This window comes from Leopardus geoffroyi, chromosome B3, assembly GCF_018350155.1.
Source record: "Leopardus geoffroyi isolate Oge1 chromosome B3, O.geoffroyi_Oge1_pat1.0, whole genome shotgun sequence".
Taxonomy (NCBI): domain Eukaryota; kingdom Metazoa; phylum Chordata; class Mammalia; order Carnivora; family Felidae; genus Leopardus; species Leopardus geoffroyi.
Window position 1 is genome coordinate 91,342,900 of NC_059337.1, and position 14,646 is coordinate 91,357,545.

Below are 14,646 nucleotides of genomic sequence, written 5' to 3' on the forward strand. Positions count from 1 at the left end.
TATTTTGTTTTCCTTTTGTTGCCTCAGTCTTAGATCCTGATCATAGAGGAAAACTTTCAGTCTTTCACCACTGAGTGTGCTATTAGCAGTGGGCTTGTTATTATGGCTGCTACTAGGTTGAGGTGATTTTCTTCTAGTACATTGAGTGTTTTTGTCACAAATTGTGTTTAATTTTGTCAAATGCTTTTTCTGCATCATTTGAGATGATCATGTTTGGTTTTTTTCCCCTTTATTCTGTCCGTGAATGTTACAATGTTACATCGACTGGTTTTCAAATGTTGAAACATCCTTGCTTTCTAAGGATAAATTCCAATTGGTCATGTTGTATATGTAACATTTTTATATGTTGCTGAATTCACTTTGCTGTTATTTTTTCATCCATGTTGTTAAGATATGAGTTGTGTATTTTTCTTTTTTGGTAGTGTCCTCCTCTTCCTCCTCTTCATTTTTTTTGGGGGGGGGGAAATTTGTAGAAGAATTGTTATTTCATGGTTTTTTGTTTTTGTTTTTGTTTTTTGTTTTGTTTTAATATTTGGTTGAATTTACTAGTGAAGCCATCAGGTCCAAGTTGTTTGTTATGGAAGATTTTTGATTATTTATTCACTCTTACTGATTACAGGTCTATTCAGATGTTTTCTGTTTCTGTGTGATTTAATCATAGAGGGTTCTCTATTTCTAGGTATTGTCCATTTAAACTAAGTTATTCAAAGTATTGGTGCTATAAACTGAATAGACATGCCTCCTGTTACCCCTAACAATCCATGTGTTGAAATCTATTTCATTGTGTGATAATATTTGGAGATGGGGTCATTGAGAGGTGATTATGTCATAAAGGAAGAGCCTCTCTTAGGGAATTTGTGCCTTGCCCCTTCCACCATGTGAGGAACAGCAAAAATGTGGCTGATTATGAACCAGAAATTAATTCCTCACCAGACAGTGAATCAGCTGCCACCCTAATCTTAAACATCCCAGCTTTCAGAGCTGTGAGAAATAAATTTCTTGTTGTTTATAAGCCACCCAGTCTATGGCATCTTGCCATAGCAGCATAAGATAGTTGGCATACAATTTTTCACAGTACTTTCTTATAATCCTTTTCATTTCTGAAGAATCAGTAAAAATGTCCCCACTTTCATTTTTAATCTTAGGAGTTTTAACCTTTTCTTTTTTCTTAGTCATTTTGGCTAAATATTTGTTACCTGTTTATTTGTTTTTGAAAATCAACTTTTGGTTTCACTGATTTTTCTGTTTTTCTATTCTCTATTTATTAATCTCTAATCTTTATTATTCCTTTTATCAGTTCTGTATTTAGTTTATCGTTCTTTCTCTAATTCCTTAAGTTATAAAATAGGTTGATAATTTGAAGTCAACAATAAGGTATTACCATGCCCCATGATTAAGGTCAATGTAAAACTATAACGACCCAATCCAGGAAGCATTACTAGTGGCTGAGACCCTTCAGGAATGATGGTATGGGCCACATCATCAGGTAAAGAAACACAACTAGCTGAGATGTTTGCTGATGGCAAAGGAAATACAGAATGGAAAGAAAGAAGGTAGTTACCAATTGACCAGTTACAGATGCAAAGATTATAATTGTCAAGAATATTTCTTCCTTATTTAATTATGAATATGTTTGTGTACAAATATATATCTAATATCTTCATTTTCTTTTCTCTCTTATCACTTATCCTGTAACATAACATGTATTGACTTTATGTCATAGTATTTCTGTATTTTTATTTTAATTAATAGGATTTGCGTTATAGAATAGTAAGCAAAAGCGTAAACGTCACTCTAGGACTTTACCTCCTCTTCTGGGGAAGAGGTTAATGTGTTTTGGTAGTATACAGGATAGTTACATCATCTTAGGCAAAATTATGGCCTTGTTATTATCTTTATTTGAAAATGAAGTATAGTTTAATGAGGTACATATGGGTGCCAAGTTGACAAGAGGTGGACTTAATGATCGTCAATTTTATGTGTCAGCTTGACTGGGCCACAGGTACCCAGATAATTGGCTAAACATTATTCTGCGTGTGTCTTCGAAGATGTTTCATTTGAATATGTAGACTGAGGGACACCTGGTTGGTTAGGCATCCAACTTTGGCTCAGGTCATGATTTCACTGTTCCTGAGTTTGAGACCCGCATTAGGCTCTGTGCTGACAGCTCAGAGGCTGGAGCCTGCTTCAGATTCTGTGTCTCCCTCTCTGCCTCTCCCTTGCTCATGCTCTCTCTTTCTCTCAAAAATAAATAAACATTATTATTTCTTTTTAAATATGTAGACTGAGTACAGCAGATTGCCTTTCCAAAGTAAGTGAGCCTCATCTAACTTTTGGAAGGCCTGAATACAGCAAAAAGAGTAAGGGAAAACTCTCTCTGCCTAATTGTCTCTAAGCTAGAACATCAATCTTCTGCTTTTAAACTCAGGTTTGGACTAGAACTGAGACCATCAGCTCTTCTTGTTCTCAGTACTGTAGTTCTCACTGGAACTATGCTGTTGGATCTCTTAGATCTCCAGCTTGCCAAGATCTTGGTGCTTCTCAGTCTCATAATTGTGTGAAGCAATTCCTTATAACAAATTTCATATACATATATATAATATTGTTAATATAAATTACTATATAACATAATATAACGTAATATAATATAAATATATACAAAATATATGTATGCATTTCATGTGTATATATATGTATGCATTGTATGTATACATATATATGTATGTATGTATGCATTGTATGTATACATATATATGTATGCATGCATTGCATGTATACATCCATGCATGCATTGCATGTATGCATATATATGTATATATGTATACATTGCATGTATGCATATATATGTATATCAAATATATGCATTTTATGTATACATACATATGTATATATGTATGCATTATATGTATACACATACATATATATATGCATGCATTGTATGTATACATACATATGTATATATGTATGCATTATATGTATACACATACATATATATATGCATGCATTGTATGTCTACATATATATGTATATGAAATATGTATATATATATATATACATGATATATATATGAAATGTATGTATGCATTTTCAAGGCAAAATAATTTGACCCATTTAGCAATACTTAGTAATAAGAAAACATTCAAATAGTATAATTGTGTAGTCAGGGAAATACTCATCAATAGAGTGATATTTGAACAAAATTTAAAGAGTAGAGGGAGCAAGCCATGCAAGTTACTGAGAAAATGTTGTCTAGGCAGAAGAACAGCAATGACAGAGTTTTAAAGTTCTTTTATATATTATTTTTCTTTGCCTTTCTCTGGGTCCCCATTACCATCCCTACCTCAAGCAGACCGGAGGGGAGAAAAATTGGTGGAGGGGTTTTATTTGGAAATAATCCTAGAGAGCAGGAATGGAGAGTAGGAAAATTATATAGGGATGGGAGAAAAGCTAAAAAGTGTGAACTATGGAGATTACACTGTAGACAACTGGGGGCCCTGTACAATTGGGGAGAATGTATCTCAGAATTGTCCCACTGAGGGATGAGAAATCTTAACTGTTTATCCATCCAATCTTCTTTAAGGTGGACTGACTTTTTTATGTAGTGGAGAAATTGTCCAGTGAGAGAAGCTAAGACACAGGAGTAACTGAATACATAGGAAATATTTATAATAGCTGAATGTGAATTATTAGATACAGGTCATGGGGATATGGATAGGTTTTAATAACCTATAGTCCGTCACTATTCAACCTAAAACAATCAGCAAGTTGGCTGTCTCTGCTTAACTCAAAGCCTCTTTTGCTTTCATACCACACACTATTGCCCCATTTCAAGTATTTGCCATAAGCTAAACCACTGATTCTCAGCTCTGTCACACTGAAACTCCATTTTCACAACAAGGTTTCTGATACTCACTTTACTCCTCTGAACAAAGTTTATAGAAAATATAATGTATTAAACAATTAAAAAAATACTAATGTAACATAGTATGTAACATAGTAACATAAAGGAAAAACAAAAGGAAATGAACTTATAAAAAGTGTTATGCATTTTTAGTACCTAAGTGCAGAAGAACAACACAGCGTTGAATCATAATCAATGACACAGACTATCACAGATGTTGAATTGGGAACTGAAATATGAATAGTGTTGCCCTTGCTGACATACTTTCCAAAATTATGTACAACTTATTGTACAATTGCAAACAAAACAAAATGCAAGTTTGTCACTCCATACAAAATGCTTGCCTTTCTGAAAATGTTAGTGTATATTAAAATAATGTAAAAATATATTTTATAGTTTTCATAAAGCAAAATATATAGACCCAAATAATTGTAAACAATGTTTTGATCATGAATGTCCTGTGGTACATTCAAACATTTCCTGGGACTCAGGATCATTATCTGTTGTCTAGGATGGTCACATTTTTGTGTTCAGAAGTTTCCCACTAGCAGCACCCCAACCATTTAACAATCAACTGTATTACTGCAGATATTCAAAATATCCTTTCCAGGGAGAATCTCTCACCTGGTGAGAAGCCCTATCCTAAAATATTATAAGCATAATTAAATCTGCTTTTTTCTGTTTCTACTTTTACCTAAATTCAACGCAACCTCCTCTAATCTACCAGAGCTCTCTTTGTAAAATACAACTTTATCATATCACTTCATTTTTAAGCATTCTAGGGAATTCCCATATTACTCACAAAATAATGCCCAAGATTTTTATTATGACATTGAATATCTTTCACAAATCATCGAGTATTAAAAACAGATCAAAACGTTGCTGCTCACCAACATCATCCTATTACTTTACTTCTTAAAATCCAACCTGTTGTATTAATAATTCCAAGATGGGGGGCGCCTGGGTGGCGCAGTCGGTTAAGCATCCGACTTCAGCCAGGTCACGATCTCGCGGTCCGTGAGTTCGAGCCCCGCATCAGGCTCTGGGCTGATGGCTCAGAGCCTGGAGCCTGTTTCCGATTCTGTGTCTCTCTCTCTGCCCCTTCCCCGTTCATGCTCTGTCTCTCTCTGTCCCAAAAATAAATAAACGTTGAAAAACAAAAAAAAAAAAAAAAAAAAAAAAAATAATAATTCCAAGATGGCCTCCAAGATTTCTGCCCCCTGGTGTGAATGTCTTGTATAATTATTTCCCTGAAGGCAGGCAGCATCTCTGAATATGGTGGAATGTCAGTCCTGTGTAGGTCATTAATCCACTGACTTTGAGTTAATAATAAAAAAAAAAAATGCCCTGGTCCTCCTGACCTAATCCAAGCATGGAAAAGGCCAGGTAGCAAGGACCTGAGAGCAGTGTCAAGCAGCTGAGAATAATTCCTGGCCAATAGCCAGCAAGAATATGGGATCTTGAGCCTTAAAACAGGAAGCAGCTGGATTCTGCCAGGAAATTAAGGAAGCTCAGAAGCCTATCTTTCCCTACCTGAGCCTCTAGATGAGAACACGACTGAATGATACCAGATTTCACCCTTGTGAAACCCCGAGCACTAAACACAGGTAAGATGTGCCAGACTCCTGGTGCAAAAATATCAGTGAGTTAATAATTTTTTGCTTTTAAGTACTGAATTTGTGGTAATTTATTATGTAACAATGGAAAACTAGCATTCAAAGTTACCTACTTGCTATTTCAAGAATATCCTATTCTGTGTCATAGCTGTGTCTCTTAGCAACCACTATTCCCTTATCCTAAAATGTTCACCCCAATCTCACAATTTCTTTCACTTCACATCCATCCACCTGATTTGGAGGAATGATTCTTAAGGTCAGACTTCCTTTGTTAAATCTGTTCAAACATTGTATCCTCACCATTTTTCTTGTGCACCTCCATTACAGTGTAATTGGTTGTTTCACATTGATGTTCCCTACTAAACTCTATCTTTCAGAGAGCAAAACTGTGTAATTCGCGTATTTGTTATCTTAGTGACTAGCACATTTGCTCATTCAACATGGCTATGAATGAACTAATGAAAGAAATGAGTATTTTGACCTAGATTTTGCTTTAGTTTTGAATTTGTCTACTTAGGTCTCTCAGTTTAATGTACTTCATCTTCATTATCCGTATTATAAAAGTGATGTGGTCTCATTTATTATATTCAGTAATCTTTTAGATTTATTGTGTAGGTTGTAAGTTTATTAGATAGTTGTATCTATTAGCAGTATTGCCATTTTAATTGGAGTTTGGTATAGAAAATCTTTATAATAGGGAGCAGAGAAAAAAAGTTTGGAGCATGGAACGATGAATAGGGAGATATTGTTGTTAAAGAGTGTTCTTTTCACCTATTGGAATCAACCAGGAGATTCCAATTTTCAGTGTGGCAGAACTTAGAGTACATTGTGAATTGAGACACAATTGTCCTTTGAGGATATCTGGTCCTTACTTCTATCATAGGCACACATGGGAAAAGGAACTTTCTCTGCATCCCATGTTCACTTCTAGGCAATTTCTTTGTCTTCTTACCTTGTTCAAATATTTTCATCTTCTCTCTATTTTATGATTCTTAGCTTGTTATTTTGTTTTCTATCATGTTTGGCCTTAGTCCTTGCATATTTAATTTTCTTGTTGTTTAATTGCTTCATCCTAATTCACTGGCTTTTACTTTTACCTTTCTTTCTACAATATCTTATTAACAAGTCCATATCTGAGTATACTGTTAGGAGCATAAATGCCATTATAAAGTACTTCATGCAACTTAAGTGCATTTCCTCTTATGCATATACATACTATGCCTTAACAACATTTTACAATAAAGGTGACTTGTGACTTACCAGTATCAATATCAAGATCATTGAGCCAGCCAAGTTGAAATTGAATAATAAAACTTCAGAGTTAGAAGGACCTTAAAGATTATTTAATAATGCAGATTATGCATTTGCATATAGATAAGGGAACAGATAAGGTCAGTAGAAGTTGAATTACTTGTGTAAGGTAACCTAATTATTCTGAAACAGAAGAAAAACTCTGTTCTTTGATCTGTTCTTGTAGAGCTTTTTCCACTGTATCTCACTGCTTCTGTTGGCCTGGTACTCGGGAGAGCCTCTTAAAAGTAATCAGATATCAACACTACTAGAAAACTCTGATATAGTGCTTATTATGTACCAGGGAGTGTTAAAGGAGAGAAGTAATCTACAAATACAAGTGTATGATATACATTTGCATATAAAATGTAATTGAAACCATAGAGAATGAAATATATTAAGGAAATTGACCTAGAGTTGCACTTTGAATAACTCTAATAATAGGAAGGGTAATAACAGAAGAACAAAAATAGTACTATGAGGCACAGAAGAGTTTACACATAGGATAAAATCCAGAAAAGATAAGGGAGAAAAGTCTCTCAACAAGGAGAAAATCGAATGAACACGAGGTGAAAAATGTCTATTAGGTTTATGTTAGATTTGCATACATGCATACATGTAGTTTTTCTTTTCTTTTCTTTTTTTTAATAAAGAGTGATTTCCATAGATTGAGGGAGCAAAATGTAGATGGAAGTTATTAGGATAGTTCTTGTGAGGTGACCATAAGGAGATAGTGACAAAATTCTTTGCTTGACCAAACTTTACTCAGGCTCCTGAACCACCTTCTTGGCATCTGTGATCTGTGTACTGCCTTTTAAAATTCAGGCTTAGCAAGAATTCTTGCTAAGTTAGTGTAGCCACAACACCTATCCTCAATATCTATCTGATCAGGTTCCTTAGCCTCCAGTATCCTCCAGGTCTTACCTGACCACCCTGGCCTGTGTTCAGCAAGAGTCCTGTTGGGTCTATTTAGCCAGAATCACCCCAACCCCTGATGTTTCCTCTTAGTAGTCTTCCATCTACTGATCCCCACCCTGCTCTTTGGCTACACATTTCCACTTGCCCATGCTGTCCTCAGAATTGAGCCTGATCTCTCTCTTCCCCATAATGCAAAATTTAGTCTTAGTGTTCCCCATACCTATATCAATCATGCCCACTTCCTTGGATAAAGTCTTCCTTACCATGTCTTAACAAGTGCATTGAATATTTTTTTATTCTTTTTTAAGTAATATTTTATTTTTTTTTTAAGAGAGAGAGCACAAGTTGGGGAGAGGGGCACAGAGAGAGAGAGAGAGAGAGAGAGAGAGAGAGAGAGAGAATCTTAAGCAGGCTCCATGTTCAGCATGGAGCCCCACACAGGGCTTGATCCCATGACCCTGGGGTCATGTCCTGAGCTGAAATCAAAACTTGGACACTCAACTGACTGAGCCATCCAGGCACCCCAATTCCTTAACAGTAGGTAGCAAATGGAAGTAATTTTTCAAACAGTTTTGCTCTAAAATGGTAAGGTGCTAAACTATTCAGAGAGAAAAGTAAAGAAGTAGGAAAACTTTTGTTTTATTTTTAGTTATGTAAATAGTAAAGGGGAGATCAGGCTTAAATGGGAAATTAAGAAGGTGTATGAGATTTCAGGGAGGCTCAATGGCTAAGATATCTCCAGAAGGCCAGAAGACCTTCCTGGGAGCCAGCCACCAAGAAATAGAGAACTGTGCAGGTGCATGTGGGTGTGGACTGAGAAAGCTGACGTGTTTTCTATTGTGAGGATTTCTGTTTTCTCAGGGAGCCAGGGAAGGTGGGGAGAAGAAGGAGGAAGGATCAGAGTCTGGGAATTGTGAAAGAATTTTGAATTAACTGTTCAAGTGACTGGAAGGGTAAGTTGTAATATATAACAAGCTTGGGATGAAACTATATTGGAACATGAGTCTCCTGATTCGAAATACAAATAATGTCAGTTTCCCTCAAATAGATACTAAAATTAACTATATAGGAAACAATAGTGAATGTCTTAGAAGACATTGATATATCATTTGTTTAATATACATCATGAGGCCCTGATGGATAAATATTTAGTACCAGAGATGTCTTACATAAGAGGAAACCCTACAATTATTTATATATAAAATTCATATTCGCTTAACCAAATGAAAGAAGATAACCAAATGAAATTAAATTTTGCTTCATATTCGCTTAACCAAAATTACTTCCATTTGCTACCTACTGTTAAGGAAACCCTACAATTATTTATATATAAAATTCATATTCGCTTAACCAAATGAAAGAAGATAACCAAATGAAATTAAATAAGACTCTATTTAACTATCTAGAAGATTTTTGTAACTTATATTTGACATGTTCAAAGAGGTAGTAAAGACCTTTAAAGTTATGGAATAACATAGTTCAAAGTCCTAATTTCTATTTTAGACAGATGTTTGAACCATACAGCTAACGTGGATATCTGGTTACCAAATTCAGGCTAATTGACTTGAATCAATTTGTAATCCCATCAGCAGGGTATGAGAGTGTTTATCCCACTTAATTCTTGCTAATCATATTAATATTTGTGAACTTTATTTTTTGAAAGTTGATAAAATTAACGTGAAGGGGACAAAATTGAAGTTGCGTTGATGTATTTGACTTCTGTGAATTTCAATAGTCTTTTGCTGTGTGTTTATCCTTTTATGAATATGTATATACTACACAGCTCATTTGTCTATTGAGTTTTGATTATCTTTCCATTGATTTTATGAACTTTTATTAAACTAAAGTATTTTCCCTTGTCTGAAACAAAGACTGGTTAATAGTACTGCTTTTTATCCAAGTTGCCAAATAACTTGGGGGTAATTTGTACCAATTTATCAGCATTGTTTATTGATAACAATGAGATTCATGAGTTACACCTGGTCCTTGTAAGATTCCCAGGGGGCTTTGCTTTTGGCGCTGGTTACATAAAAACAATATGCCAAGTGACCAGCAGTGTGCAAATTGTCCTGTCCTGGTTCCAGGATGTTGTATGCCCATGTCAGTGATTCTTGGTTTGAGAGAGAAAAACATCTGGGACAACCTGTACATAAGGCAATTGGGAGTCATACCAGATCAGTTCAGATTTCTTGTTATGAGGCAGCTCTTTGGTTGTGATTCATGTCCCTCCATTAATACTTTTGCTATTTCATATTTTTTTTCTGCAATAAACTGTGTGTAAACAATGTTATTTTGGATTCCGTGAATCTTGACTGGCAATTGTACTTTGTATTATTGCCAGCATTAGTTCAGATTAAGGTAAGAATTTAATTGCCATATGTCAAAGTTATTTATATTTATATATTTTTTTTTTTATTTCTTCCCTTGACATAAATCTGATGTAACTGAAAGAGGAACTTGCTGCAACATTACACTTAACTTTAAGGTGTCAAAATGTTGATTGTACTTAAAGATTATACATTGCCTATTTTAAAGTGACTAATGGTGAGAAATAGTGCCTCTTCTAGGAATTTATTTAGCCTAAGGTGCCTTACTTTAATTACATTGTTCAGAATTAATTATGAAAATATGCCTTTGAGTAACTAAATTTCAGGTATTAACAGGTATTCCAAAAGAGATTTTCTTTTTTATAATTTATGCCATACTCTAATAGCTGTAAGATAGAATACAATGACATAAAGTGTCTTTTCCAAGGATCCAGTGCCAAAAATCAATAATAGGGAACAGTTAAGAAATAGTTTAAATGGCAAATGATGACAGTAAATCTGATGTACTCAGGGCTTACTTTGCTCTGAACCCTAAACAAGCATAATCTCAATTAATACTCCTAGTTAAATCATGGCCTAGCATTCACAAATTGTAGATTTTAAAACACAGTTTGCAGAGACTACGTAACTGCAACAATTTTACCTAGATAGAGAAGGGAGCTCTTCACCTCAAACAAGAAATCTGATTCCAGAAGCTTAACTCTTAGGTATTTATTTAATATGTGTTTACTATGTTTGAGGTATTCTTCTCATGCCATTGCAATTATTGAATGAATAACTCCTTGAATTTTCATAATAATCCCATGAGGTAGATAGTATTATTATTTCATTTTGCAAATAAGGAAACTTTATGTTTTCAGAAAATGGAGGAACTGGGATTCAGATCTAGATGGGAGTCTCATTTCCTAAATATTAAGCTATGCTGCCTCCCATAGGTTCTACAGACCACTAAATAGTAACTCACTTTATTGAATATTTTCTGTATACTCAGCCGAGTACTAAAACATTTTATGTCACATATGGAGAATGATTTTAAAAATTGGTCTTCTTATTGAAGGATTTTATGGGAGGATACAAAAACAAAATTATAGTTCATGCTCATAAATAATGTGTTCCCTAGTTATTTCCTATAACTCTTGTTCCTCTGGTGATTTCCTCTTTAGACTCATCAACCCTTGCTCATTCTAATACTCTGTTTGTCCCCTGTATCTTCCTGTTTTTTTAGGACCCTTTTTGTTTGGTCCCATTTTTAAATCTCTACTCATTTATATCATTTTTGTGTTTGGTTGCAATATTATTCACTACCCTAGGCTATCCTAGAATTTTATTTGTATAACACTTTAAGAAATGATCTTGCCCCAGAATTCACACCCCATACATAGTGAAACCTAATAAATGACATTAGATTATTATATATCAGGTTTTCTGGACTCTATGCAATAAGTCCATCATTCATTAGTTTGATGGCTCTATTTCAAGGAAGTATCCTAGAGTCATGAAGAAATGGGAAAAGTGGGGATCATAATTGAAGCATGACTTACTAGTAGACCATAGGGATTTAGGAGTTAGGGAAATGGAGATGATTTCTCACCTGGCTTCAGTCCCTTCGATGATGCCAACTTCATTCTCTGAACAGAGAATGCAGAATATAGACGGAAAGAGAATATAATATCTGCTTTCAATATGTTAATTTCAAGATACAGAGCAGGCGATATAGAGGTCAAGGTATAGTTTAAACTTCATGATAATGATATGGAAATATTAAAAATATAGTTGGTAGCTGAAGTCACTGAAGTGAAATTTCCTAGGATATATATAAATTTAAGAAGGGAAGAAAAAAGCGCAAAAAAAAAAAAAAATAGAAGCGATAAGAGTAAGGCAGCTTGAAAATGGAGCAAGAGATAGGAAAGAATAAAAACCAAAATAGAACCGGTACCATGAACAAAATCCTTAAGTTAAACAGCTTTTGAGAGAAAGGTGGAGACATCTGTGAACTTTTTATACATACTGAAATTGATGTACTTATTTGCAACAAAATGCATTCATACTTAAGCATTTACCCTTGCAGAAAGAGAAAACAGGGCAGGGTGAGTGGGGGTGAGAAGAGAGACAGAAGGGTTAAAAAGAGGGAAAAGGAAAGGTTTTTTTTCTTCTTAATTTCTTTTATTTTTTATTTATTTATTTTTCTTGAAAGAGAGACAGAGTGTGAGTGGGGGAGGGGCAGAGAGAGAGGGAGACACAGAACCCAAAGCATGTTCCAGGCTCTAGCTGTCTGTCAGCACAGAGCTCAATGTGGGGCTTGAACTCATGAGCCGTGAGATCATGACCTGAGCCAAAATCTGATGCTTAATCAACTGAGCCCCCCACCCCCAGGCGCCCCAGAAAAGAAAAGTTTTGAAGAAAGTTGTGTACATCACTCCAGAAATACCAGATCAGAAAGCATTGAAAGTAAGGTATTCTACAGCCAGGATATCATGGTGTTCTTCTTGAAGTTTCATAATAATCCAGTGAGGTAGATGGTATTATTATCTCATTGATTTTTTTTATTAGAAGTCAATTGATATTATTTGATTGAGAACCGAGACAGTGAATATCTTGAAAATAAACACTTTTCTCAAGAAGGTGAAAGTAGAAAGGAAAAGAATGAATAATAACAAAATTAACGAAGAGCTTTTGTACAAGTTGGTTATTATTTGGCTATTTATCTGCTTTTTTTTTATTTTAAGAAGGAAGATATTGGAACAATTTAAGTGATGAATAATATCAATCTGTCGAGATATTTGATGGCATGTTGTCACTTATCTTAAGTGTGTATTTTAAATATACTCTCTAGGAATATTAAAGGAAATAAAATCGATAATTTTTGTTAGTATAAACTACATAAAGTAATTAGTTCTCCTCCCACTCCATCCTCCCTGAGTTAAATGCAATTAAAATAGATATAAAACTGCAAATTATTTGAATTTTAAGCAAACAATTATGATGTTGCTATGGATGGCCTGTTCCAAAGTAAAGCAACAGAAATGCTGCTAAATCTAAGATGCTGTTCTTTCTCCACAGAGTATTTCATAAGCTTCTGTACAGAATCTTCAGCCTTAGATTCTACGGCTTTATAGTATAGAAGGCAAGTGGTGTGAAAAGAAGAGAGCTGTAGTTTTAAGTAGATGTTTATTGCATGAAAGTTAACTGGCTTTTGATTTGAGGCCTAGAGAGTAATATAGTGCTCATAAAGACACAAGTAGCTATTTATACTAATAAATACCAAAGATAGTACTTCATTAATTCAAAACATACACGTATATTAAGTAGACAAGGGCTCAGTGTATATATATATATATATATATATATATATATATATATATGGGATTCAGTAATATTTGTTTTAATGAGATAATTTAGCATTATGAAGATAAATTGAGTCTGTTTCTATTCAAAGTAAGATAATTTTAATTAGTACCTACCATGGACATGCTTTTTTGGGGGGTATGATAAAGGACATATTTTGAAAATTAATCTCTTGGGATAATGGTTATGAAGATTCTGATCACAATTTCTTCCTGAAAACAAGAAAATCTGTTTATAGCATTAATTAAACAGAGAAGTGCCTCTGAGTGCATAGTTTGTAGGATTTATATATTAATGTAAGTCAGAGCAACTGGAGTATTGGTTTACCTGATTAGATAACATAGTCTATTGAACCTCAGCATATCTTGTTCCTTTTTTTTCTCTGTTATTGGTTTTTTGCCCCCCTTTTTTATTTTAAATTAAGACTTTTCTTTAAGGACTTTAAGTTTCACAGCAGAAATGAGGTGAAGGTACAGAGATTTCCTATAAACCCCCATCCCTGCACATGCATAGCCTTCCCCATTATCATTATCTCCTACCCCAAGTAGTATATTTTTTTGGACCTCCATAGACACATCATAATCACCCATAGTTTACATTACAGTTCACTCTCGGGGCTCTGTGGGCTTAGACAAATAAATAATGACTTGTATCCATCATTATGGTATCTCACAGAGTATTTTCACTCCTGTAAAAAGCCTTTGTCCTCCACCTATTCATCTCCTCCTCCCCCGCTTACATCACCTCTGGCAGTCACTGATATTTTTTACTGTCTCCCTAATTTTGCCAGAGAAGATATCATCATCATCGCTGTGAAATGAACACTTAATGGTTTCATGGGCTGATATAGTTCAGACCCAGGGTTGAGAATCCAGGGTTTTTAACCTGTATTATTAAAAATAAATAGATCTATTTGAAATATAAATTTAACTCCCATTCTTTAATAAAAGAAACATATAACCCTAATATATAAAATGTTATGCCAAGAGAAGCAGTTCTAAGCCTGGGTCAAAAAGAATCAAAGCGATTCTCTTTGACAAATTTCTACCATTGTTTTAATCAACCAGGTTGTTGATTTATATGAATTCTTGAAGTTCTGAGTTTCCTCTATAGTTGTACAGCTCTGTGCTACTTATTTAAATAGTTGTGGCAGCAATAATGAGCATGATGATATATCTAGGGGGAGATCAGTAAAATATAAAAACTTAAGATCAGTGGTAATTTAGCTTTTCATTAATAAAAATAAAGT